The sequence below is a fragment of the Macaca fascicularis genome, chromosome 16, assembly GCF_037993035.2.
Source record: "Macaca fascicularis isolate 582-1 chromosome 16, T2T-MFA8v1.1".
NCBI classification, from domain to species: domain Eukaryota; kingdom Metazoa; phylum Chordata; class Mammalia; order Primates; family Cercopithecidae; genus Macaca; species Macaca fascicularis.
In genome coordinates this window covers 37213247-37240306 of record NC_088390.1, presented here as the reverse complement: position 1 = coordinate 37240306, position 27060 = coordinate 37213247, and the positions used below count along the sequence as shown (strand labels likewise).

The 27060-nt window shown below is 50.9% G+C and overlaps 1 pseudogene across 1 annotated transcript; it reads left to right on the top strand.

Moving 5' to 3' along the window:
* The first annotated feature begins 209 nt into the window (after window positions 1-209).
* TBC1D29P (TBC1 domain family member 29, pseudogene) lies at window positions 210-27060 on the top strand (annotated as a pseudogene). The gene is made up of 13 exons (XR_012425051.1): window positions 210-406; window positions 2523-2587; window positions 20457-20497; window positions 20984-21064; window positions 21496-21603; window positions 21933-22042; window positions 23294-23342; window positions 23868-23992; window positions 24701-24794; window positions 25163-25228; window positions 25690-25793; window positions 26160-26307; window positions 27003-27060. The product of XR_012425051.1 is annotated as a TBC1 domain family member 29, pseudogene (transcript).

Genomic DNA, 27060 nt, shown 5'->3' with positions numbered 1-27060 from the left:
CAGGCTGGTCTGGAATTCCTGAGATCATCTGTCTCAACCTCCCAAAGTGCTGGGATTATAGACGTGAGCCACCCACCCTGCTGAGGCCAATTATCAAAAGAGGTAGGGGAGGGATGCTGAACAGATTAAACAGCAACATCCACTTTCTACCTTTTCTGAAATGTTGATACATTCACTTCAAGTTGGGGAGTTTCTCCTGCTTCTCCCGGATGGTCGTCTTTGATTTGCAGCGTCCTTTCCCGCATTTGCTCACGTGGGAGGAAGCCCTGCGGGGTGGATCTGCTGCCTGGTTCAGCGAGAAGGCTGTGCGGTGCAGGCCTCCTGCGTGCTGGGTCGGCCCGCCCCCGGCCCTCCAAGACGGGAGAGGAGAAGGGCTCTGTCAGGGTTCCCCTGTGCTGGCGGCAAGGTGGCTGCCACAATTCTAGGCCTCACCTGACAACATCCCCAGGAAGACAGCCTTTTCCAGCAGCGATCTCTTCAGCACCCGGGTGAAATGTCCCAGAAGCTGCCAGCAGACTTCTCCTTACATCTCAGTGACTCCAACCCCTTTGTGAACCCATCCCCGTGTCCAGGGAGATGTCATGTGCGAATCCGCTCAGGCCTGGATTCCTGAAACAATCAATGGTTGGAGATAGAAATCCTCTTAGGCCAATTGGACCAATCCCTGGTGCTGGCAGTGAGGTCAGTCTTGAAGCGCACGGGTTCCGTGAGGGAAGGTGGGAATCTGAATAAAAGTTGGGATACTGTAGGGCAGAAGGAAATGGGTGCTGGGTAGGAAACCCCTTAACGAGCACTCTGCCTCCTTTCCTTTCGGTGTCTGAGCCAAGTCCCTGCCATCCCAAACTCTGTTGGAAATTCCCCCGTGAGAATCCGGGAGGGGAGATAAACTAAATGTTCACACTCACCTTGCCATTGTATCCCCCAAACCCTTAGCCACCACCCAATTCAAACCCCTCATTTCACAGATAATGAGGCTCAGAGAGGAAAGTGACTGCCCAAGGTCATGCTGTGGCTACAGTTGGCTGAAAAGTCATTCAAACCTTTCCAGGTCTTTTTCTGAGACCTGTCTATGATGGGTCGTTTTATGTGTTAACTTGGCTAGGCCACAATACCCAGATATTTGAGCAAACATTATTTTAGATGTTTCTATAAAGGTATTTTTTACATGAGATTAACATTTAAATCAATAGACTTTGAGTAAAGCAGATGACCTTCGATAAGGTAGGTGGGCCTCGACCAATCAGTTGAAGGCCTTAATAGGAAAATGATTACCTGCCCAGAAGAAGAGGGGATCCTGTGAGTGGACTGCCTTTGGGCTCAGCTGTACCTCTTCCGTGGGTCTCCAGCCTGCCTGCTGACCCTGCAGATTTTGGACTTTGCCAGCCTCCACAATGGTGTGAGTCAATTTGTAAAATTAAATCCCTCTCCCTGTGCATATATATTCCATTGGTTCTGTTTCTCCAGAGAACTCTGACTTCCCTAAAGGCTCAACCTATTCTTTATCCTGACTTTGGACCTACACCTATGTTTAGAAAAGTAATATTCTAAACGAGTGGCTGCTCAGCAATGGGTATAGGATTATTGAATACCTAGTTTTCAGTTAGTGATGAGCTGGTGGAGTGTATAGACTAATGTTAGGGTTCTCACCACTGCAGCAATAATGTAACTGAAGAAAAGAGGCTTACCCTGTTGATGTTCAACATCAGCAAAGATCTTTTTCTCCCTGCTGCAGCTCGTCCTGCTTGAGACAAAGTGTCCATGTTATCAGGATCTGCTCTGGGCCATCAGGCTCCCTTTAGTTGCCCTTTGGGCCACCCACATCCCTTTCCTCTTCCAAACTTCCTTTTGGGGCGTTACCCTTCCCCAGTGTGAGTGGCTAATTGTGGCTGGTGCTCCTACTAGGGATGCTTAAGGGGCCAGACCTATCTCTCCTGGCTCCAGTTCAGCCAGAGTGTGAGCACGTAACTTCAGCCCGGCCAATCATGGAACTCTCTCTGGGACTTTCAATCAAGTGACACTAGAGTAAGACTGTATTAGTCCATTCTCATGCTGCTGTGAAGAAATACCCGTGTCTGGGTAATTTATAAAGCAAAAAGGTTTAATTGACTCAGTTCCGCGGGGCTGGCAGACCTCAGGAAACTTCCAATCACGGCAGAAGGGAAAGCAAGCATGTCCTTCTTAACATGGTGGCAGCAGGGAGAAGTGCAGAGTGAAGGGGAAGAGCCTCTTATGAAACCATCGGATCTTGTGAGAACTCACTCGCTATCACGAGAACAGCATGGGGGTAACTGCCTCCACGATTCCATTACCTCCCATCAGGTCTCTCCCACCACACATGAGGACTCTTGGAACTACAATTCGAAATGAGATTTGGGTGGGGACACAGTCAAACTATATGAGAAGGTTGGTGCCATGCATTGCAGAAGAGGCAGTAGAGGCATCAACCTTTCAAACCGGCTCCTCTGGTTATGAGATGATTTATGTACTTTCTGTGAACTCTCTCCAGCTTCTTGGCCTTCCAGCGTGCTCGTGCTTCCAGCCATTTCCAAGCCTGACTATCGGGCTCCTGTCAATTCTGCAAGCCCCTGTGAGTCTTTGCTTTGGTTATCCAGGATTGGCATCTAACCAGCAACCAAGTTCCCCGGCTGATACAGACCGTTGAGTACTGTTTCCAGCTCTGCTTTAACTTAGTGATGTCATTTCACTTCCCCAAGCCTCAGTTTTCTCATATATAAAATTAGGGAAGGAGCCTAGATCTGTGTTCAGCAAATATGTTTCAAACACAAGAAATTTCATGCAAACAAATTTTCCTCATGGGAGCAGAAAAGTAAAACTTGTCAATGCAGTGCTGCTCTGGTTAAAGGGAATCCTGTCCTCTTGGCGCTTTCTCAGTAGTGCCCTGCTGTGACTCCTGCAGGGTTCCACGGAGCACACTGGACTGGACACTCTCTAACACCATAAAGGGACAGGGGTGTACTCTCCCTCCCTCATGGCAACGAAAAATAGTCTGGGTTGATTTCATTAACTCAGGGAGGCATCATATCCACAGTTTCTTATTGACAAAAACTTGTTTCTTCTCTTCTTGAAGGAAATGTGCCTAGCAAATGTTTATGAAATGTTTACACACACACAACCCCGCCCCCCCCGATTTAGCTGGCAAGTTTTAAGAGCACTTTTTATCATGGAGAAGGCACAGCAAAACCACAAAAAGCAAACAACAACAACAAAATAGTGGAGTGGGGATGTTTTAAAACATTTAAAGTGTCTCTTTTTTTTTGTTTTGTTTTTTGTTTTTGAGACGGAGTCTCGCTCTGTCGCCCAGGCTGGAGTGCAGTGGCCGGATCTCAGCTCACTGCAAGCTCCGCCTCCTGGGTTTACGCCATTCTCCTGCCTCAGCCTCCCGAGTAGCTGGGACTACAGGCGCCCGCCACCTCGCCCGGCTAGTTTTCTGTACTTTTTTAGTAGAGACGAGGTTTCACCGTGTTAACCAGGATGGTCTCGATCTTCTGACCTCGTGATCCGCCCGTCTCGGCCTCCCAAAGTGCTGGGATTACAGGCTTGAGCCACCGCGCCCGGCCTAAAGTGTCTCTTTTTAACATTTTTATTTTTTAATGAATTAATTAATTTTGAGACTGTATTATAAGACTGGCTAATTTTTTTATTTTGGTAGAGATGGGGTTTTGCCATGTTGCCCAGGCTGGTCTCAAACTCCTGGGGTCAAGCGATCCACCTGCTTCAGCCTCCCAAAGTGCTGGGATTACAGATGTGAGCCATTGTGCCTGGCCTAAAGTGTCTCTTTAAGGCATTTGTGAATAGAATCTTGTCCGTTTTAGATTATTTTATTGGGTCTTTGAGATATGGAATTGAGTATTTCTCCATGATAAATGTATAAATCAGCACTTTTTTTTTTGGTGAGAAAAACAGAACTAGCGTAACTTCCACCATTAAGATCTGCTGTAGGGGCTGGGCGTGGCGGCTCATGCCTGTAACCCCAGCACTTTGGAAGGCCAAGGTGGCTGGATCACTTGAGCCCAGGAGTTTGAGACAAGCCTGGGCAACATGGCAAAAGCCATCTTTACAAAAAATACAAAAAATTAGCTGATGTGGTGGTGCCTGTGGTCCCAGATACTTGGGAGGCTGAGATGGGAGGATTGCTTGAGTCTAGAAGGTTGAGGCTGCAGTGAGCCAAAATTAAGCCACTGCACTCCAGCCTGGACAGCAGAGTGAGACCCTGTCTGAAGTTTTTTAAAAAAATCTGGTTTAGGCCTGGCGTGGTGGCTCACACACCTGTAATCCCAGTGCTTTGCTGGGCTAAGGTAGGAGGCAGGAGGACCACTTGAGGCCAGGAGTTTGAGATCAGCTTGAGCAACATAGCAAGATTCTGTTTCTACAAACAATTAAAAGAAAAAATAATTAGCTAGTCATGGCGGCATGTGCCTGTAGTTCCAGCTACTCAGGAGGCTGAGGTGGAAGGATCACTTCAAGGCTGCAGTAAGCTGTTACTGTGCCACTGCACTCCAGCTTGGGTAACAAAATGAGACCCAGTCTTTAAAAAAAAAAAATCTGGTGTATATTTAATTTCATGCAAGAAATCAAACACTATCACTCCCCTTGGCCTATAGCACCAGGTACTATGCTAAGGATTTTCACACACACACAATCTCATGTATTCTCAAACAACTCTCTGGAAAACTACCAAAATGATTCCTATTTTATTGTTGAGGACACTGAAGCTCAGAGAGGTTAAGTCATTTACTTAAGCTCCCACAGCTAGTAAGCAGCCACTAACTGCATGGCTGCAAAGCTTATGTTCTTTCAAATATAACACTCTATACTCCTTTAGTTAACACTATGCATTTGGAGATATTAAAGTGTAGAATAATTTGACTACATATTTCAGTGGTCTTTCAGCTTTCTCTTGTAGAGACCTTTGGGTGCCTCCCTTGGGTTCCATGTGTCTCTGCAGGGACACTGGCAGAGTTCGTTCTTGAAAGAAATGGTCCTTTTAACCCTGAGCAGTCTTATTTCTTTTAATCCAAAGAGTATTTATTCATTCCAATGAAGTTAATCAACATTTGCATTTGTGGTTTTTTGGGCAATAATACATTTCTAGGTACTGGTCCTGAATATGCCACTTCATAAGTAACTGTGTGCTCTTTGGTAGGCCACATAAGCTCATTGAATCTTACTATCTTCATCTCTGAAATGAGGGATTTAGATGAGGCATTCTGTAAATTTTTTCTTTTTCTTTTTTTTTTTTTTGAGACGGAGTCTCGCTCTGTCGCCCAGGCTGGAGTGCAGTGGCCGGATCTCAGCTCACTGCAAGCTCCACCTCCCAGGTTCACGCCATTCTCCTGCCTCAGCCTCCCCAGTAGCTGGGACTACAGGCGCCCACCACCTCGCCCGGCTAATTTTTGAATTTTTTAGTAGGTTCTTACTTTGCTGGTTACTTTCAAGGACCTGGGAGCTATGCAATCCCAACTGTGTCCAGCAGAGGTCAGGCGATATCGCTAAAAGCTCTGAGGTCTACTTTAATCCCAGTTAGCTGTGTAAATAGTTTTATGGTAGTCCCTATTCTCTGTGTTTCTTATCTGATTTTTAAAGTTTGGGCAGGCTTTTTTCTTGAAAACTTAAAGTAGAGATGCATTGTGTGCTTTAGGCCTCTGTCAAATGTAAACCATTTCTCCACTGGCCAATGCCTAGTGAGCAAAGGTAAATTGCCCAGCAAAACGTGATACGTGGGAACAGTTTAACCTTTGGTAAATGTAAGCAAGTATGGATGCTACAGAAAATTCCATTTCATCCAAACTCTCTCTTTATGACAAAGTATTTCTAAACTGTAGCTAGTGATCTAATATTTTGAAAAATTTTCAGGATCCCACCACTGCACTCTAGCCTGCGCAACAGAGTGAGACGCTGTTTCATAAATAAATAAATAAATAATAAAAAGAAAAGAGAAGGCCGGGCGCGGTGGCTCACGCCTGTAATCCCAGCACTTTGGGAGGCCGAGGCGGGCGGATCACAAGGTCAGGAGATCGAGACCATGGTGAAACCCCGTCTCTACTAAAAATAGAAAAAAATTAGCCGGGCGCAGTGGCGGGCGCCTGTAGTCCCATCTACTCGGGAGGCTGAGGCAGGAGAATGGCGCGAACCCGGGAGGCGGAGCTTGCAGTGAGCCGAGATTGCGCCACTGCACTCCAGCCTGGGCGACAGAGCGAGACTCCGTCTCAAAAAAAAAAAAAAAAAAAAAAAAAAAAAAAAAAAAGAAAAGAGAAAAGAAAAGAAACATATGTATCCAGCAAAATTCTTGTCATAGTATGGGCTTCAATCAATATTTATCTTTTTCTCTCTCTTCCGGGTTTCATCAGAAAAATTATCCAGGAAACATACCATTGCAGAGATAGAGACTCCTAATAAATATTTAAATATTATAAACATTGGTTTTTTTAAGGCAGAAACAGGAGGACTGATTTAAATGTGGATTGAATCCAAAGAATTGGGAATCAGAGGAAGACCCTGCAGCAAGGTCAATCCCGTCCCAAAGAGCTGTTTAAAGAAAATGTAGTAGAGAAAGTCTGGTGGTTAAACTTGACTCTGGGTAAGACCTCCATTTAAACCTTGGTCAAGTTATTTGGTAAAGTTTTTAACTTCCCTGGAGATAAACTCCTTATGTACATAGTGATGACAGTGAAAAGACCTCATAAATGAATTAATACACATATAAATGATTAAATGAACTAATACACATATGAAAAGAATTTAGCAAAAGACCTGCCACACATTAAATGAGCAATAAGTGAGAGCTATTGTCATACATCAATTAGAGAGGAATGTTTTAGAAAAAGCAAACAGGAAACAAAATCACTATGTCTTTTTCTAAATCTGTTTCCTGACTATCTCAGACTAGGTTTGATGAGGCTGTTGTGTGTTTCAGCCACTGGGGCTGACAGACCCCGACCTGGCCACCTGGCCTGTTGATGGCCATGCAGAACTGACTGGCACCATCATCCCTGGCTCACAGGAGCAGCAGAGGCAGCTGGATGCCCATTCCTGCCAGCCAGTCCTTATCCGTCTGCCAGCCCGTCAGCCACAGGCAGAGGCTGCCTTCCCCATGGAGTAGGGACGGTCGGTGGCCTTTCCCCTCTCTCAGCCCCATGTGGAGCCTGGGCTGGTGCTGGGTTGTCTGCTCCCTGCTTGGAGGTCAACTTCCACGCAGTGCTTCACCTTTGGCCTCCAAGGCTTTTCTTTTTTTCTTTTAATTAAGCACTCAGGCCGGGTGAAGGTGGCTCATGCCCGTAATCTCAGCACTGTGGGAGGCTGAGGCTGGTGGATCGCTTGAGCCTAGGAGTTCAAGACCAGCCTGGGCAACATGACAAAACCCCGTCTCTACAGAAAATAAAAAAATTAGCCAGCAGTGGTGGCGCACACCTGTAGTCTCAGCTACTTGGGAGGCTGAGGTGGGAGGATCTCTGGAGCCCGGGGAGGTCGAGGTTGCAGTGAGCTGAGATCGCGCCACTGCACTATAGCCTGAGCAATAGAGTGAGACTGTCTCAAAAAATATATAAATAAATAAATAAGCACTTGATTTATTCATCGTCATTATTTCTTCCCCTGCTCTGGCAGGCTCCTCTAGAACAGGTCTGCCCTGATCTCTCCCACCATTGCTAACCCATGGTAGGATGAACTGGGCTCTGAGAAAGCTGGGAACACTGGACCAAGCAGGGCGGGGAGGCTTATGTGTGTCCTGCAGGAGAGAGAGCTGGGTCGTGCTGAGCTCTGATGATGAGGGGTATGAGCTGGGCGGCAGGAAGCATGGACCAGGTGGAATGGCTCCCACAAAGGTTGGAGAGGGGCTGGCAGGGGGGCAGTTGAGCAGAACTTTCCAGATCAGCTGTGGCATCCATCGCCCAGCCTGGGCTGTCCTGCGGTGGCGGGGGGGGGGTGGTCAGAGCGGGATTGCTGCAACCTGCTCACATCCCTGAGACCCTTCCAAAGACCCAGGCTAGTCACCGAGGGATCTCCCAGGGACTCAAGTTCAAAACCAAAGATTAAAAGGGAGATGGCTGTCTCCTTACACTGACCATAGCTCCAAACTCTCTGAAAAAGGCTTAAACTCTTAAGGCTTCTGCTTACTCAAATGGAAAGAAAGTGCAAGGAAGTGTCGATTCAAAGAGAAACTTTCTGTTTCCATCTGAAGATGACTGCAGCCTAATTCTGGCTCTCAGACTGTCTTGTCCAGACACAGCCAAGCTCCTGGCTCCTCTGGCCCTTGCTTTTGGTGCCTGTAAGGCAGCTCTGGAGTAATGGGGGCAAGCCTTGCCTGTGAGGAGTCAGGGAAGGCGTGAGTGTGATTTGTGATTGCCGGTACGTGATGCCCACACACCCCATACATGGCATGTATTGCTGTCGGTATAATTTAAGATATTTTTATAAGACCAAAAATTTTTTTAGAAATTTAGTGTCTATCTTGTTGGACTACTCCTTTGGGAAAGTGCTAATACTCACTATTGAACATATATCCATTGTGTTTATAATAATCCTAATAATAGCTGCCATTTATTTAGAAAAAGTACGTAGAACGCCATGGTGCAGTAGCACCATTCTTCCCATTTTACAGACAGGGATGCTGAGCCTTAGGGAGTTGAAGCAATCTGCCCAAATGCAGGCCGCTAGGGAACAGTGGGCCCCAGGCATGCATGAGCTCAGAGCTGGCGCCCTTAAACCCTTCTGGGTCTCTCCGTGCACAGTAAGTTCCTGCTTGGCCCACCCTTGGGGCTCTGGGGACAGGCCTGCCTGGGGACCTTTGCAGGTGCTGCTCTTTCCCCTTGGGATTCCTCTTCTCCCTCCCTCCCGCCTCCCGCCCTTCTTCAGGCCTCTGCCCCATGCCCGCTATTACTGAGCCTCTCCCTCCCACATGAACGGGTCCACCTTTCCCCTCTTTCCCTTTCTTGCTTGCCTTCCTCCCTTCCTCGTTTGATCATTCCCTGTCTCCCCAACTAGAATGAAGGCGTGTGGGGTCTTTGTTTCATCTTTGTTTTATCCGTGGCTGTATCTTTAGCCTCTAGGAGAAAGTGCTCCTTCACTATTAATTTAAAAAACTTGTGAATGAATGAGTGGCTGCCAGGATTAGCGGGGCTGCTGGGCAGAGCAGAAGCGGTCTGAATGTCTGGATGCTGGGATTTGAGGGAAAGCCCCCTCCAAGCCCTCAGGACTCTCTGTGGAGTTAACTGCTCCACAGGGCCCAGCTCTGGCAGAGCACAGTTCAACAGCTAGGAATGAGCCCAGCTCCCTTCCCCACTCCCCCCTTCATCAGAAGACTGACCAGCTTTTCCCCACCACCCCACATTCAGCAATACTCCCCTTGGCTTGGAGCAGTGACTCACGCCTGTAATCCCAGCACTTTGGGAGGCTGAGGCGGGTGGATCACGAGGTCAGGAGATTGAGACCATTCTGGCTAACACAGTGAAACCCCGTCTCTACTAATAATACAAAAAAATTAGCCAGGTGTGGTGGCGGGCACCTGTAGTCCCAGCTGCTGGGGAAGCTGAGGCAGGAGAATGGCGTGAACCCAGGAGGCGGAGCTTGCAGGGAGCCGAGATCGGGCCACTGCACTCCAGCCTGGGAGACAGAGAGAGACTCCGTCACAAAACAAAGCAAAACAAAACAAAAAAACCTCCCCTTGGGGCCTTTTCTGCTCATTCTCCCTTGGGAGGTTCTGTGGGAGTGCTGGGGTTGGGGTGGGGGGCAACCGTGAGGGTCTCTGGGAAGGGAGATCTGTAAACACTTCCGTTTTAGCCCTGAAATCTCACTGCAATCTCTTCCCTCTGGCTGGTTTGTTCAGCCAGAATACACTTTCTTTTGGGGTGAGCAGCTTGGCTGGCTTTTCAAGACTCAGTTCAGACATCTTTGCCGTCCGTCTTCCAGGTTAGCGCCCTCCTTGCTGTCCTCAGGACGGTCTCAGCCCTCTCCTTGCTTCTCACAGCAGTGTTGCCTCTGTCTGCTTCTCAGAGAACACTCACGGTCTGGGGTCGTGCCTTTCTTCCTCTGGGGCCCAGGCCCAGAACAGCAGGGCCTCAAATCAGTGTTTGCTAAGTAAATGAAGTGGGATGGGGAGGGTACTCCAAGACAAAGGCAACCGATGTTACCGTCTGAAAACCAGCACGGCGCATCCTCAGTGTTTGCATGCCTTCTCCAGCTACAAGTGCCAGGGCCAGCCACGAATCCAGAGGGGACCACATTTTATTTAGGCCATAGGACTGACTCAAGACAAACCAGTGTTGCTGGTAGCAGGCTGCCCTGCAGTTAGTCCCTACCCAGCTCAGAGAATGAAGACACTAGCACCACATGCATCTCCCTCCCTCCTCCCCTCCCTCAAGCTCCAACAGCTTCTTGCCTGCATCCTCAGGCTAACTGTAGAGTGAGGGCTGAGGAGTGGGGAGTTCTCATTTATAGGGGGAAAGACATTCTGGGTTGGGGGAGAAAGTGGAGGAGCAGTAGGGGAAGCCCTGAGGAACAAGTGAGCACCCCTAGAAGCCCAGAGACCTTGTGAGTTTCCGTTCTGACTGGTCGGTCTTCCAGTTCTTTCTAGCTTCTTTTTGTTGAAATGGAGTTTCACTCTTGTCGCCCAGGCTGGATCTGTGATGGCATGATCTCAGCTCACTGCTACCTCCGCCTCCTGGGTTCAAGTGATTTTACTGCCTCAGCCTCCCAAGTAGCTGGGATTACAGGCACCTGCCACCATGCCCGGCTAATTTTTGTATTTTTAGTAAAGATGAAGTTTCACCATGTTGGCCAGGCTGGTCTTGAACTCCTGACTTCAGGTGATCCACCCACCTCAGCCTTCTAAAGTGCTGGGATTACAGGTGCGAGCCACTGCACCCAGTCTTTAGCTTCTTGGCAAGGACAGAGGCCCCTACTGAGAGGGCTTCAGGAATGGCCGAAGTCTGAGATTGGTGCAGTCTCAGCCACACCCAGAAAGAACTTGGAAAAGTCTGTCTTGCTGCTTTTCAGTTTTTGTTTGCACCTCCTGGGTAGGACTAGCCCGCCTTCATTCCAGCCCCACCAAACTGACAGGTTAGAGTGACCCAGGGACCACCCCCTTTGTCAGGCAGCTCCCTCACTTGGTGGACTGATTGTGACTCCACAGTGTGGGTGGACCCTCTGCATACAGCTTTAGCCAGCAACTACATTAGAGAACTCTCTGTCTAGACTAAAGCCACATTTCCCAAAGTCGTCAGATTAAAGACATCACCTGGAAGTTCTGATTGGGTCTGTCTGGGGATGCCCTGAAATCGATGTCTGAAGTGCATCGATGATTTATAAAATAGCTCATTAAAAACCAACCTCATAGGGAGTGACAGAAAATGTGAAAAGACAAACAAACCTTATGAACACCTGGCCGTTTCCCAGCTGTCAAGCCTAAATTGCTGCGCATGCGCCCTGAGCTTCCTCTTGCGGTTTGCTCTGCCTGGAAGGCCCTTTCCCACCTTTGCCTATCTGGAGAGCTGTGAGTCTGGGTTTTCAGCCTGCGAAGGCTTTTTCCATCACCTTCTTGCGGCCTCTCACAGAGTTAGGAGAGTCCTCTGCTCCCATAGCTCTGTGGGTGTTTCCCATCTGGAGCCTGCAGCAGGCTGGAACGAGAGGTGGCAGTAGGAAACCAGCCCTCCTTCTGAGTAAATGTGTATTTGGTCACCGATACAGCTGAAGTGCTGGTTAAGTCTTGCTTTCCCCGGAACAATGCTGCTGATTTGTACAGTTGATGACTCTCGCTCACCAGCCCCAGATTATTTCAATGGCTCCCCATTATGCCTGGGATCGAGTCCAAGGTTCAAGTGCCTAGCATGCTGCAGGAGCCCTAAACGACCTGTGGGTCCCTCCGGCCTCATCTCCACCCATCCCACCCCTACCCTCCTTGCATTTCCTCACAAGGGCCACACTCTCGCACCTCCCACCTTCATTCATGATGTTCCCCCTGCTTGGAATACTTTATCCTCATGTCCTACCCTGCCTCATCTGACTCCTGCTCATCTGTCAGAAGTCACCTCCTCTGGGAAGCCTTCCCAGGTTAATGAGAGGTGAGTCAACATCCCCTAGCAAGATGGAGAAATCAGGATGCCCCTAAATAGGGGGTTGAATAAATCCAGGATTCTACCTCCACAAAATGAAATAAAAACAGAGATGTGAATTTTCTTATTTCTTTATTAGGCAGTTTTACAAATACTATTATGTTCATGGCAATATATTCAAGAATGTGAAGTGAAGAGTAAGTCCCCTCTTCCTGGTTTCCGTCTTCCCTGAGCCACTCACTGTTGTCAGTTCCTTGGGTGGGTCTTACAGAGACGTTCTACCCCTACACAGGTATACACGTATGTCAAGCTGAGCGAGGGGTAAAGATGGGGGATTTGAAATGTATTTAAGCCATGGCCCCTGCACCTGAGAAACTCATAGCTTCTTGGGAAGGTTAAGTCAGCCCTACCCCATGAGTTACAGTATTAAACAGCATGTGGGAACCTGAATGAGGTCACTCACTCAAAGCCACTCAAGGTCACTCAGAGCCAGGATTCAAGTCCCAAAGAGATTGAATGGGCTTGTTCTATAAACCACCCACCTGCCATCAGTGAAGGGGACACCTTTCATAAGTGGTATCAAGACAGAATTCCTAAGCCCCAGTCCGCAGGTATAGTTTGAATGCACATTATTGTAATTCCTCTATTGCAAGGTCCTGGTTCTTGGACTTTTAAAGCTGGGACATAGCTGAGTCTGGGGCTGGAAACCAGGACTGGCAGGTGCAATAAAAGTAATGGTCCATCAAGCTTTGTTGCTTGAACTATGGTTACCACAAGTTATTACAGGAAAACCAAACAAAAACACTCCATGAAGCTGAAGTATTAAAATGAGACTCCAGCTTTGAGAACAGAAACAGTTTTAAAATTGGGGCATCTTTTGGTCTGGCATCTCCACCCAGGCCATTTGACATGTGAGAAAATCTGGAGAGGTGAAGAGACTTGCCTGAGGGCACTGGGTTGGTTTTGACAAAATGGAGACCAATATGCCTGGTTCGTATTCTGAGTTAGTCACTGTCCACAGCACCGCCTTCCCCACCACCAAGGGGAAGAAAGGCTGCAGGACAAGGTGGGTGTGCCCATGTCCTTCCTGAGACGCAGCCTGCGCACTCTTGAAGTATTCTCTTACTTCAAGGGAGAACGGATGGAAACGTCAGGCTTGCAAGACCAAGTCAGGGACTCAATTACTGCCTCACTGTCATTGTTCCCAGCTACAAACCATAGACACCGTCTGCCTGAATGGAGAAGAAAATGTATCGTAAGGTAAACAGGCAGCTCACAGAACCACCACAAGACCCTAAAACTAGGTTTAAAGCTGCACAGTCTGGCCAGGCGCAGTGGCTCACGCCTGTAATCCCAGCACTTTGGGAGGCCAAGGCGGACGGTTCACGAAGTCAGGAGATGGAGACCATCCTGGCTAACACGGTGAAAGCCCGTCTCTACTAAAAATACAAAAAATTAGCCAGACATGGTGGTGGGCGCTACTTGGGAGGCTGAGGCAGGAGAATGGCGTGAACCCGGGAGGCAGAACTTGCAGTGAGCTGCGATCGCACCACAACACTCCAGCCTGGGCGACAGAGTGAGACTCCGTCTCAAAAAAAAAAAAAAAAAAAAAAAACCTGCACAGTCAGAGACAACACCCCCAATGCAACCCAAGCCCTATGCGCCTAGAAACCTCAATGCGTCCCCAGCCGGCTCAGCAGCCCCTCTTGTGCCAGGAATTCAGATGTGCTGCACTGCCCACCATCCACAGTGGACATTCTCGGGAGTCCTGGCCTCCCTCAGACCCCACCAGGCTCCCCCAAGGTCTGGCACAGGCCCCTCTGGTTGACCAGCCCTGGTCACATGCGCTGGCTGTAGTTGCAAAAGGGAGGCTGAGAAAGGGGAAACAGAACATTTCCTTTTCTCTAGTAGAAGGTGAGGACCTCCTCCCGATCAAACCACAAAGTGAGAGTCCCCCAAACATGAGAAAGGGGTTCAAACATGAGAAAGGGGTTCAAATGCCCGGTGGCTCCAAAAAAGAAGATATATGTCCTCTACCTGTTGGAAGTGGAGCATAAGGAAGGTGGATGAGTCCTAGAGCAGGGAGGGAGAGGAGACCCTCCACAGGGCTGGGGCAACTGGCTCTGTTAACCGCAATTTGACTTCGTGGTGCAGGAATGTGACACGTGAGGCGTAACTCCACTATCCCAATATCACAGGGCCACCAGGGTTGCCTGATGAAAGTCACATGCTGCGGGAATTGCAACACAGGAAGAGAAACTGAGCAATCCCAGGGAGAAATGAAGTCTAAGTATGTTAAAGAAGAGGGGAAGGCTAATCTCTTCCTACCCTGGTTAAGAAAGAATTTGAATGGAGAAGAGGAGGAAAGGAGGCTGACTTGTATTAAGCACCTACTATTTTTGAGCACCAGGCCTGAAATGTGGCTGGCACATTCTCCTTTAATATGGAGAAAGATTAACAGTACAATCTTGATTATTTGGGGGTTCGAGAAAAGACTCCTTTCTGTGTGTTTCTTCCGTTAGTGTCACAGCCTCCTGGCCTCTCTCTCCTTCCCGCAAGCCCCTCGTGGAAGGAGGAGGTAGCTGTGAGCTGCAGAGGACAGTGTAAGCCTAGCTCTGCCTGCCTCCTGCTTGCCCTTGGGTGGGGCCTCCCATTGGCAGCTGGCGAGCATAGCCATCAGGCAGCCAGCCCTGCAGTGAGGCCCGCGTGTCTCAGTCCTGCCTATGACCAGGCAGGTGGATCTAATTCTGGGTATGACATTAGGATGTTGGTTGTTGCCTGGTTCATCTAAGCCACACCCTCAATCCAGGCCTTCATCAGCAATGAGGGTGATACTGCAATCCATATCTATTTTACTCCTTTATGTCTCAATAGTTTAGAACTCACACTGAGGAAAAGGGATGCTCCTTACTGATCCCCCTCCTCAAATCTCACCAGTAATTTCTGATAGCATTAGCACAGCATTTGACAAATATAAAAAGATTCCATTTTTTTTTTTTTTTTTTGAGACGGAGTCTCGCTCTGCCGCCCAGGCTGGAGTGCAGTGGCCGGATCTCAGCTCACTGCAAGCTCCGCCTCCCGGGTTCACGCCATTCTCCTGCCTCAGCCTCCCGAGTAGTTGGGACTACAGGCGCCCGCCACCGCGCCCGGCTAGTTTTTTGTATTTTTTAGTAGAGACGGGGTTTCACCGTGTTAGCCAGGATGGTCTCGATCTCCTGACCTCGTGATCCGCCCGTCTCGGCCTCCCAAAGTGCTGGGATTACAGGCTTGAGCCACCGCGCCCGGCCAAAAGATTCCATTTTTAATCATCCTAGGAAGTGGGGCTAGTAACGTAGGGGTTTCGGGATGAACTTCAGAGCATGGGGCATTCATTTATTCATTCCTTTTTTTTTTTTTTTTTTTGAGACAAGGTCTTACTCTGTCAAACAGGCTGGAGTGCAATGGCACGATCTTGGCTCACTGCAACCTCTAGCTCCCAGGTTCAAGCGATTCTCCTGCCTCTGCCCCCCAGGTAGCTGGGACTATAGGTGCGCATCACCATGCCTGGCTGATTTTTGTATTTTTAGTAGAGATGGGATTTTGCCATGTTGGTCAGGCTGGTCTCAAACTCCTGACCTCGGGTGATCTGTCCACCTCGGCCTCCCAAAGTGCTGGGATGACAGGCGTGTGCCACCATGCTTTCCCCCTCTACCCCAGAGTCTGAGGGAAAAATACTTTCTCTCCCAGATAGTCTTGCAGCTGAGAGTCTCACATAGTTGGCTAGTGAAGTATAAGCTGAATAATTCTGGGAGCTTCTAGGAAAATTTTCCTTCCTTGATTGCAACTGTGATTCTTAAAACTATGGTGGCCACACCAGGCGCGGTGGCTCACACCTGTTATCCAAGCACTTTGGAAGGCTGAGACGGGTTGATCACGAGATCAGGAGTTCAAGACTAGCCTGGCCAAAATGGTGAAACCCCATCTCTGCTAAAAATACAAAAATTAGCAGGGCATGGTGGTGGGCACCTGTAATCCCAGCTACTCAGGAGGCTAGGCAGAGAATTGCTTGAGCCAGGTAGGCAGACGTTGCAGTAAGCCAAGACTGCAACCACTGCAGTCCAGCCTGGGCAACAGAGTGAGACTCCATCTCAAAAAAAAAAAAAAAATTATGGTAGCCACTTTAGAGGTAAGAGGCAACATAGAGGCCTCAAAGGTAGCTTGATAAAGATGATGAAAGAGGAAGATAGACGTTGTCTGAATTCCTGATGGCATTGTTTGGATGACTCCAGTCTTTAGAAAAGGCACAAAATAATTTTTCAATGAAATGAATGAGGTGGGAACCAATTTGTGGAACCTTGAGAAAACAAATAATACATAAAATAGAAAAACAACTGTAAAAATTAATTACTATTTCAACTAGGTAAGGGAAGATCCTGCAATTGCAAAATGAGATTAGGATGCTCTAAAAAAGGAACAACTGGCCAGGCGCGGTGGCTCATGCCCGTAATCCCAGCACTTTGGAAGGCCAAGGCGGGCGGATCACAAGGTCAGGAGATCAAGACCACAGTGAAACCCCGTCTCTACTAAAAATACAAAAAATTAGCCGGGCGCGGTGGCGGGTGCCTGTAGTCCCAGCTACTCAGGAGGCTGAGGCAGGAGAATGACATGAACCTGGGAGGCGGAACTTGCAGTGAGCCAAGATCGCGCCACTGCACTCCAGCCTGGGCAACAGAGCGAGACTCCGTCTCAAAAAAAAAAAAAAAAAAAAAAAAAAAAAGGAACAATCAGAGAACAAGTTTCTTGAAAAATTAAACATATGATAGAATACATAAAACATTCCAAAGAATCACTGGAAGATCAAGAAAATCTTCCTGAAGGTAGAAAAATAAGAAAAAAAAAAGGCCAGGTGCCATGGCTTGTGACTGTAATCTGAGCAGTTTGGGAGGTCGAGGTAGAGGACCGCTTAAGCCCAGGATTTTGAGACCAGCCTAGGCAACAAAGTGAGACCTCGTCTCTACAAAAAAGCAAAAACTAAATATTATCTGGATGTGGTGGCATGTGCCTGTAATCCCGGCTACTTGGGATACTGAGGCAGGAGGATCTCTTGAGCCCAGGAATGGTGTTTGTACCACTGCAACACCAGCCTGGGTAACACAGCAAGACCCTGTTAAAAAAAAAAAAAGAAGAAGAAGAAAAAGAAAGAAAGGAAGAAAGAAGGAAAGAAAGAAAGAAAGAAAGAAAGAAAGAAAGAAAGAAAGAAAGAAAGAAAGAAAGAAAGAAAGAAAGAAGGAAAGAAAGAGAGAGAGAAAGAAAAAAGAAAAGAGATTTATGGGACCAGTCCAAATACAAACAATTCCCTACTCCCCAGCTTATGATGGTTCAAGTTTCTGGTGGAAGAAAGCAATAGAGTACCCACAGAACCGTTCCATTTTTCATTTTCAGTACAGTATTCAATAAATTACATGAGAATTCAACACTTTGTTATAAAATGGGCTTTATGTTAGATGATCTTGTCCAACTGTAGGCTAATAGAAGTGTTCTAAACATATTTGAGATAGGTTTAACTAAGCTATGATTTTTTTTTTTTTTGAGACAGAGTCTCACTCTGTCGCCCCGGCTGGAGTGCAGTGGCGTGATCTCAGCTCACTGCAAGCTCCACCTCCTGGGTTCACGCCATTCTCCTGCCTCAGCCTCCTGAATAGCTGGGACTACAGGCGCCCGCCACCACGCCTGGCTAATATTTTTGTATTTTTAGTAGAGACGGGGTTTCACCGTGTTGGCCAGGATGGTCCCGATCTCCTGACCTTGTGATCCACCTGCCTTGGCCTCCCAAAGTGCTGGGATTACAGGTGTGAGCCACCGCGCCTGGCCAGCTATGATTTTTGATAGGTTAGGTGCATTAAATGCATTTTCGATTGACACTAGTTTCAACTCACAGTGGGTTTATCTGGATGTAGCCCCATGACAAGGTGAGGAGCAACTGTAATCTGAAGCTCCCTCTGTCCCCTGAAGTGCAATGGGAGACCCTGGCCATGGCCTTTGGGAGACAGTGACACATGGACTTTTTTTGTTCTTTCTTTCTATTTTATCTTTTGAGACAGGGTCTTGCTTTGTTGCCTAGGCTGGAGAGTAGTAGTGCAAACATGGCTCACTGCGGCTTTGACCTCCTGGGCTCAAGTGATCCTCCAGCCTCAGCCTCCCGAGTAGCTGGGACCATAGGTGTGCCACCACGCCCAGCTAATTTTTTTATCTTTTGTACAGACAAGATCTTGCCATGTTGCCCAGGCTTGTCTGAAACTCCTGGACTCCAGTGATCCTCCCTCCTCAGCCTCCCTAAGTTCCAGAATTATAGGAAGGAACCACCACACCTGGCCAACACATGGACTTTCCAGTCTACTTGGAAGTGGGGTCACTCAGAGTAGTGGTGACCTGTGCCTTGTAGTGGAGAAGAAAAGAAGCTGCAGGGACCAGAGGCCCTAGGAATCAGCCTGAATTATGAAGCTCACACTCTAGGCCTCTTTGATTTAATTAAATTAATTTATTTTAAAAATAGAGATGGGATCTCACTGTGTTGCCCTGGCTGGAGTACAGTGGCTATTCAAAGGGGCAATCACAGTGCACTATAAGCCTTGAACTCCAGGGCTCAAGCAATCCTCTTACCTCAGCTGCCCAAGGAGCTCATACTACAGGCATGTGACACGATGTCCAGCTTTCTAGAGCCTTATTTTAAAAATTATTATTTGTATATCATCAATGTAGTTTTTTCGTATAGATAATACTCTAAATATTCAAAAAATTTAAAGTGAAAAATCTCCTTCCCACCTAGCACTCCAGTTCCCCTAACTGGATCCCCTTTCCCTCGGTTTCCAGCAACATTTTTCTTCAAGTCCTCAGTCTGTCCAAATGCCATCAGGCTTGTGCAAATAGCCTGGCACCTTAGACTTACACAAACACTCTCCTCAAAGTCCTTCCAGTTTCCATTCCCTGCCGAATTCCAAAGCCACTTCCACTTCCATATTTTTAGGTATTTGTTATGACAGCACTCCATCAAAATCTATATTAATTATCTATAGCTGCACAACACATTAACCTAAATTTTAGCAGCTTAAAAAATATAAAAATATCTATTTATTAGATTAGGAATTTGGGCACCTCTTTCTTAGTGGGATGGTTCTGTCTTCGGATCTCTCGTGAGCTTGCAGTCAAATGTCAGCTGAGGTCACAGTCATCTGAAGGGTTTTCTTTGTTTTGTTTTTGAGACGGAGTCTCACTCTGTCGCCCAGGCTGGAGTGCAGTGGCGCGATCTCAGCTCACTGCAAGCTCCACCTCCCAGGTTCACACCATTCTCCTGCCTCAGCTTCCCAAGTAGATGGGACTACAGGTGCCCACCACCACACCCGGCTAATTTTTTGTATTTTTAGTAGAGACGGGGTTTCACCATCTTAGCCAGGATGGTCTCCATCTCCTGATTTCGTGATCTGCCCGCCTCGGCCTCCCAAAGTGTTGGGATTACAGGCGTAAGCCACCGCGCCCGGCCTGTCATCTGAAGGTTTGACTGGTCCCCCATTTCCCTAGAGCTACAGCCCTCGCTGTCCCCATGGGGAAGTGGGAAAGGCATGGGGACAGTGGGGGCTGTGGTCCTAGGAGAATGGGGAGGAAGACGGGCAGGGCCCCATTCTGGGCATCTCACGGTGAGGCCAGGGAGGCAGAGGGGCTTTCGGCTAAAGACCCTGGGTCTGGTGCTGGGAAGGGATCTGGGGCCAGGTAAGAGGAGCCCATCCCTCAGGGATCATAGGATGGAGAGACAGGATCCCAGGGGAAGTAGAGTGGGAGTGAGCTTGTGAGCCGTGCCACTTTTGAAATGCAGGGTGTGTGGCTCAGATGCAGGGAGAGGCAGGTGGACCCTGGGAAGTCAGAACCTGCAAGGGCCTTGGGGCTGTCAAGCGGGATGGGCCCCTGGTGCACCCAGGGCGCACCAGGCAGGTCTCAGGGCAGGCTCCCTTGACCCTGGTAGCGTAACGTGGTCACTCCCTGAGGGACTCCTGTCAGGGCCCAGTCACCCACCCTGGGTGGCCCCCATCTAATCTCAGGCCTGACCTTTCTCAGCTCCAGCAGAAAGCATCACCTCCAGTCCAGGACGGGCAGCCCCATTGTGCAGCCTGATCACCCCCCACGCCAGGGGCCCCAGTAACTCCGCCCAGGCTGGCCCTGCACTCCCTCTTCTCCCAGGTCCTGCCCCTCCTGGGAATCAGCCACACAGGAAGGCCCTTGTCCTCCCTTCCCTGTGCCTTCTCCCGGGCTGAGCCCTGAGCTGGAGAGGGACAGAGCCAATCCTTTCTGGGGGTCAGCTCCCTGACTGGGGCGGCTCCAGGCCATGTGCAGGTCCTCAGCTTTGCCTATGTTGGCTTATAGTGAGACAGAGCTGCCCCCCGGTCACTGCCCAGGAGGCGAAAGTAAGAGCCTGATGCATGGGGGCGCTGGTCCAGGGATGTGGGCGGGTGGTCGATGAGGCAGAGGAGGCAGCTGGTCTGTGCAGTGGCAACTGAGGGCCACATGCTGTCACTGGAAGGGGCAGCAGTCCCTGCTGGACCTGACCCCAGATTGCTGTAACTTGGGCAGTTTGATAAAATTCCAAAGTGAGAAGCACAGTCCTGACTTGGGGGTGGCTGCCCGCCTGTGTCAGGACCCCACCTAGAGACTGGGACCTGATCTAAGACTGGTGTGTCTGTGGCCTGAGGATGGCACGTCCCGGGGTCCCAAAGCCAGCCCACTGGTGCTCATTTGCTCAAAGGCTCTCAACCCTTAGGGTCTGCCCTTCCCTGGCTCCTTCCAACTGGGTCCCACCAGGACCCAGTCCTCTAGAGCCCAGGACCCAGCATCCAGGGGTGGCTCTGGGAAGCCTGGCAGCTCCGCTAACTCCAACATTCCTCATTTGACAGCAAATGCGGCAGCAGATGAGATGAAAGAGTAAGTGGATGGAAATGCTGGGACAGTGGGAGACATATAAGAACAGTAAAAAAGTAATGTGTGGAGGGAGAGGCCCCCGGAACCACTCTCTGCAGAGACAGGGGACAGGCACCCATGGTTGTGACCTGGCACCGTCAGCCTCTCAGAGGGCGGGTGGCACACTGTCCTCACCCAGAGGACTGCAGGCCTGGTCGCCAGATTTCCTATTTATGGAAGCGTCACCTTGCTGGGAGGGAATCTGAATCTAGGGCTGGGACCACCCGGAGCTCAAGGCTAGGGATGCGCCGGTGACTTGAAGGAAGGAAAATGTTCAGATCAGAGTCCCGACTCTGAGTGTCCATCCACTCTTTCAATCCTGGGAAGGGAGATGTGTCCCAGCTTAATGTCACCTCTAACGAGGGATCGTGGGACCAAAACCAATGATTTCCAGAATCCTCGGGCTCTGGCCCTCACTGTGGTCACCCCGTGGCTTTTCTGCCCACAGCTGATAGATCGAATATATAAGGGCATTCCCATGAACAACCGGGGCCAAGTGTGGTCAGTCCTCCTGAACATACAGAAAGTCAAGTCGAAAAACCCCAGAACATACAAGGTACGCTCAGCCAGAGCACAACAAACAGGACAGGCCGTGTCAGGGGCCCAGGTCTCCAGCTGGAGGGAGCATCTAGCCCAGGCTGGGGGGTGGGTGGGATGGTCAGATGCACATCCTGGGCACGGACGGTGACATAGTCACCACAGACAAACTCGGCTCCGGTGACCCTCCCTGGCTTCAGTAACAAGCCAAAAAGCAGCTTTGTGCAGAAGGAAACCTTCCTGCTTTCCTTCCTTCCCAGAGTGCTGACTGTGGGCTGACTGCCATTTGGGGCCGGGAGTCTTCCATCTGTTCTGAGGCTGCTTCCTCCTCTTGGCCCTGCCCTACAGGTCATGAAGGAGAAGGGCAAGAGGTCATCTGAACACATCCACCAGATCAACCTGGACGTGAGCAGGACACTAAGGAATCACATCTTCTTCAGGGATCGATATGGAGCCAAGTAAGCCTACGGGAGCCACAGGGTCCCAGCGAAGATGGAGTGAATGAAAGGGATGGGGGCTTCCCCGGAGAAGAGGCCAGGGTCACCCAGGAGGGATGACAGAGCTGCCAAGAGCTCTCCTGGCTCAGGGACCAGCCGGCACCAAGGACAGAGCACTTCCCTGCTTCCAAGCCCTGGGCCAGGCCAGACTGGAACATGTGGGGCCAGAACCCAGGAGGATCCTGAGGAGACAGAAGGCAGCAAACAAAATCATGCACAATGGTGAAAGGTGCTCTCCCTGACCCACGGGGACCCATGGTAGGACTCACGGGAGGGTGGCAGGATGGAGGGCCCATGAGCCTCTCCAGGCAACACTGACAGCACCAAAAGCTGGGTGGACTAGGGGTCCTGGAAACTGTCATCCATGTCTGCTGAGAACATGACATGGCACAGCCACTTTGGCAGCCAGTTTGGCAGTGACTCACAACGCTCAATGGACTTGAACCACGTGTCCCCAAAGTGTCACAGATATTGAACCCACTGATTTGAAAACTGACATCCACATGAAACTTGCATGCCACGTCCACTGCTTGATTCATCGTCACTCACACAAGGAGCCTTCAGGGACAGCCTTCAACATGGGAATGGGGAGAGCAAGGCTGGTCCTCCCTCCAAATGGAAGACACAGTGAGAAAAGGGAATGAGCCAGTGATGCCTGCACGAACGTGGGTGGATCCTAGGTGCATTTTGCTGAGGGAAAAAAGCCAGATCCAATAAGCTACCACGTAGGATTCCCATTCCTGGGCCATTCTGGAAAAGGCCAAACCACAGGGACTGAGAAGCAGTCTGGGTGGCCGGGGGCTGAGGGATCAGGGAGAGGCTGGGTGCATAGGGGCCACCCTGGAGACTTAGAAGATGAAGGAGTCGCTGCAGGAGGGGCTGGGGCAGTGGCCAGGAAACTCTGCACATTGGTTTAGAACCACGGAGGAAATGTACACCCAAAGACTGAGCTGGCATGTGTGCAAACTGAAAAAATAAAATCATTCAGAGTGAAAAGGATCAGGCAAGTCACTGTACAACTGGGCTATCTGCATGTCACAGATGTGGATTTTACTGAAACATTTCCTCAAAGTCAAAGGCCCTGAAGAGCTCACTGCTTATCTGGTGAATCATCTGAACCTAAAGTGGGATTTGTTGTTAGGCTTTGTAGACAAAGTGAAACTTACGGCATCTGCACAAAACAAACAAAAGCCTCATTTCTCTGTTTCCTAGGCAGCGGGAACTATTCTACATCCTCTTGGCATATTCGGAGTATAACCCGGTGAGTATTCCCGGCAGTGACGTTCCCGGGCAGTATTTCCCTGTTCACAGGAGTGGGTGTCTGGTGGGGGTGCCATCACTTCTTTTAAAGTTAGTGTTTGTGACCCACCAGGATATAGGAGGTAGAACTCCAGCTCACCGCTGGCATAAACCTCCCAGCAAGGGAGTGGTCTCAAGGGGTCAAGCTGAGACACAAAGGAGTCGGGGCCTGGACTCCTGGTGTCACCTGGGTCTGACCACCACTTCTCAGAACAAGAAATGACGCCCTCCTCCTGGGGCTGCCCCAAAGCCCAGGAGCTTGGCAGGGTCGCATGCGGGATGGTGCCATCAGGAGACAGTTTGGACAAGGTGCTGAAGTGCCTGATGGACTTGGCTCTTGTCATGAAATGAATTTGCATCCTGAGGAAGCCTCTTCTTCAGTGAAAGCCTCCCCAGTCACCTCTGCCCTCTCCAATGATGTGAGTCCTCCCAGGTGACCTCAGCCCTCCCAGATGATGTCCTTTCATGGTGACTCTGGCTCTTGCAGGAGGTGGGCTACTGCAGGGACCTGAGCCACATCGCGGCCTTGTTCCTCCTTTATCTGCCTGAGGAGGATGCATTCTGGGCACTGGTGCAGCTGCTGGCCAGGGAGAGGCACTCCCTGCAGGGTAGGTGGACAGCTGCCCTTGGGACCTCATGCAGCCAGACCCAGGGATGGCCACCCTGGCCAGACGATCTCGGCTTTCAGCCAAGGCACCTTCCTTGTGTCGCTAGCTTGTTGGGAACCTTTAGGATGTCTCTGCTGAGGGTCCCACAGGAGTCCACGGCTGACCCCCAAAGCCCAAGTCAGACGCCTTTCATCCCCATCAGCGGAGGGCATCTCATCCTCCCCGTGGCCACCCTCTGTGTCCTGCTGCCACGCCCTCTGGCTCTGATTCTGTGCAGCTGACTCTCCCCTCCCTGAGAGTCCTCCTGCCCCACAGCTGCCTGGGCTTCAGCTACCCTTGGTGCTCACAAATGGGCCAACCAAGCCCAGATGGCAGCATCTCCCCATCCCGTGTCCCCTGGCCCGACCCCACTTCCAGGAGACGACCGGGAAGCCCAGCACCCACCCTGTTCTGGCCACCCTGTCGTGGCCTCAAGTCAGGCTTGCCCTTTTTGCACCCTGGTCCAGGAGGCCTCCAGGGGAACCTCTAGCCAGGCTCCAGGGGATGTTCCTGCCCCACGTCCCCAGGGCAAAGGTCGCCTGGTGAGGTCACCAGATGGGAGGGTGGGAGGCCTTGGGATTTGGGGGCCTCTCCAGCTGCCCAGCTCTTCCAGCTGATGGCTCCACATCTTGGGGGAAGGCTCTGATTTCATGATGGGCTGGGGGCTTCTCAGATTCCACAGCCTAAATGGTGGGACAGTCCAGGGGCTCCAAGACCATCAGGAGCATGTGGTCCCCACGTCACAACACAAGACCATGTGGCATCTGGTGAGTTAATGGTCCCTTCGGCTCTTCCCCAGAGGCCCTGCCTCCTGTGGGGCTGGAGGAACGGAGACTGGAGCCCCTCATGGGGCTGGTGACTGGCTGAGTCCAGCCAGGGCCTGACCTGGGATGTCGGGTTCTCCATGGGCCGGGAGTTGGTCTATAGGACAGAGGCACAGGGATGGGGCCCAGCTCCCGCAGAGCAGGGCAAAGGGCAGTGTGTCCACCGGGAGTGTGGGAAGGGGCCGGTGTTGGGGGGAGCCCTGGACACCGCCCAGTGTTCTGCACTAGGGGAAGAGTCTTCAGAGGCCCTGGAAGAGGGAGGTTTTTAGGGCAGCCCAGGGGGCCCTGAGCACCTCTGTTCCTCCCATCAGGACAAGGAAGGTCTTTGCGCGCAGGGTTCCTCATTAGGCTGGCTTCACCGGATGCTGAATGATGGGGTAAGAAGGCACAGGGAGACCCTGGCTCCGGGACCCTCCTTGCCCTGCAGTGCCCTGCTTCCCCAGCCCGGGGGTCTGGCTCACCCACAGCCCACAGGAGGCTCAGGCGGGTCCCCGAAGTACTCACAAGCAAAACCCTCTGCCCAAGAGGGGTCATCCCAGGGCAATGACTGGGGCTCAGGACCAGCCTCATGGGCAGACTGGGCCAAGACCCGACTTGAGAGGGCTCAGGGAAGCCTCAAGCCCTGGGCAAGCCCCTCTCTCCAGGAGTCACATCCCCACTCCAATGAGTGCCCCCATGAGGAGCTGCAAGACCTTGTCTGACCCAGCGCCCTGGAGGGCTCAGGAAACCCTCATGGGGAAGGTCACTGACTCTGGGGACTGTGCCCCAATGTGTGCAGCTCAAGCCACCAGCCCCAGCCTGGAAGGGCTACAGTCTCCCACACCTGCTATCCCCACAGATCTCTCTTGGGCTCACCCTGCACCTGTGGGACGTGTATTTGCTGGAAGGAGAACAGGTGTTGATGCCGATGACAAGCATTGCCTTTAAGATTCAGAAGAGTAAGTCTCCGTGTGCCCAGTGGGGCCTTGGGAGCCCTGGGGTCAGATCCCAACTGGCCCAAGGGCAGCTTCTTCACAGGGTCCTCATGATCCTCTGTTCTGACCCAGAGGGAGGTCTGGCCAGGTTGGCTGGGCAGGGCACAGTGACACTGAGCCCGTCCCCCACATGGCCCAGATGAAAGTCGGGAGTGTGGTGAGCACTTCCCTGCCCAGGTCGTCCCCCTGCCACAGCCTCCTGTGCACATCTGGACCCCTGGGGTGGCCACAAAAGGATCCGGCACTGCCCGGTGGGAGACTGAAGTGGTCATGGGGTATCAGCTGTGCCCCCTCCCAGGGAACTCTCCAGGCCTGATGTCCACCCTGTCCCTAGAGCGCCTATGAAGACGTCCAGGTCTGGCCTGTGGGCACGTTTTTCAGAACCAGTTCTTCCACACCTGGACCCTGGATGATGACACTGTGCTCAAGCATCTTAGGGCCTCTACGAAGAAACTAACAAGGAAGCAAGGGGACCTGCCACCCCCAGGTGGGCTCCAGTGCCATGTCCCCTCCCATGTCACCCTCTGGGGTAGTCAATAGTGGGGGAGTGCCCAAGACCCACAGCCCTACTACCTGGGCCTTCCTCTTCACCTTTTCCTCCTCCTCTTCCTCCTGGACTCTAAGAAAGTGCAGGAGGCCACCGGTGCTCACGGCAGGCGCTCAGTGCGTGTGTACTGGATGTGATGTGCCCGCAGGAGGGCGATGTGGGCATGACCCTCCAACAAGCCCCCTCCCACTTTCCACAGTGTCTCTGTCTCCCCATCACAAGGCCGTCAAGGGCACTGGAAGAGCCAGACTCATTTGTGGGAGACTCCACCCCTCGCTGCAAGCACCCACAGCCTCAGAGAGCAGCAGAGGCCCCTCACTACTGCACGCTCCTCCAAGGGTGCCAGAACAACAAGGCTTGAGCCAGGGAGACGAGGGAATCAGTGTCTCTGACCCCCAGAGCATTCAGGGAGAGGGCATAGGCGGGACCCCAGGCCCAGAGCCAGAGTCAAGAGTTCAGCCAGATGTGGGAACAGTCAGTCCTGGCATGGACTGGGCAGCCCAGGAAGGCAGAGGGTGACCCACATCCGGGCCCAATCACCCACTGTGGAGATGGGTCCCCATGTGAGGTGGCAAGGGGCTGGGGGACATCCAAGGCCCCTCCCACCTGAATTCGAACTGGGGGCTGTATCCCTGGCCCAATAGCCCTGGGACGAGGGTGTGTGGTAGGAAGCCCCCAGCCAGTCTGA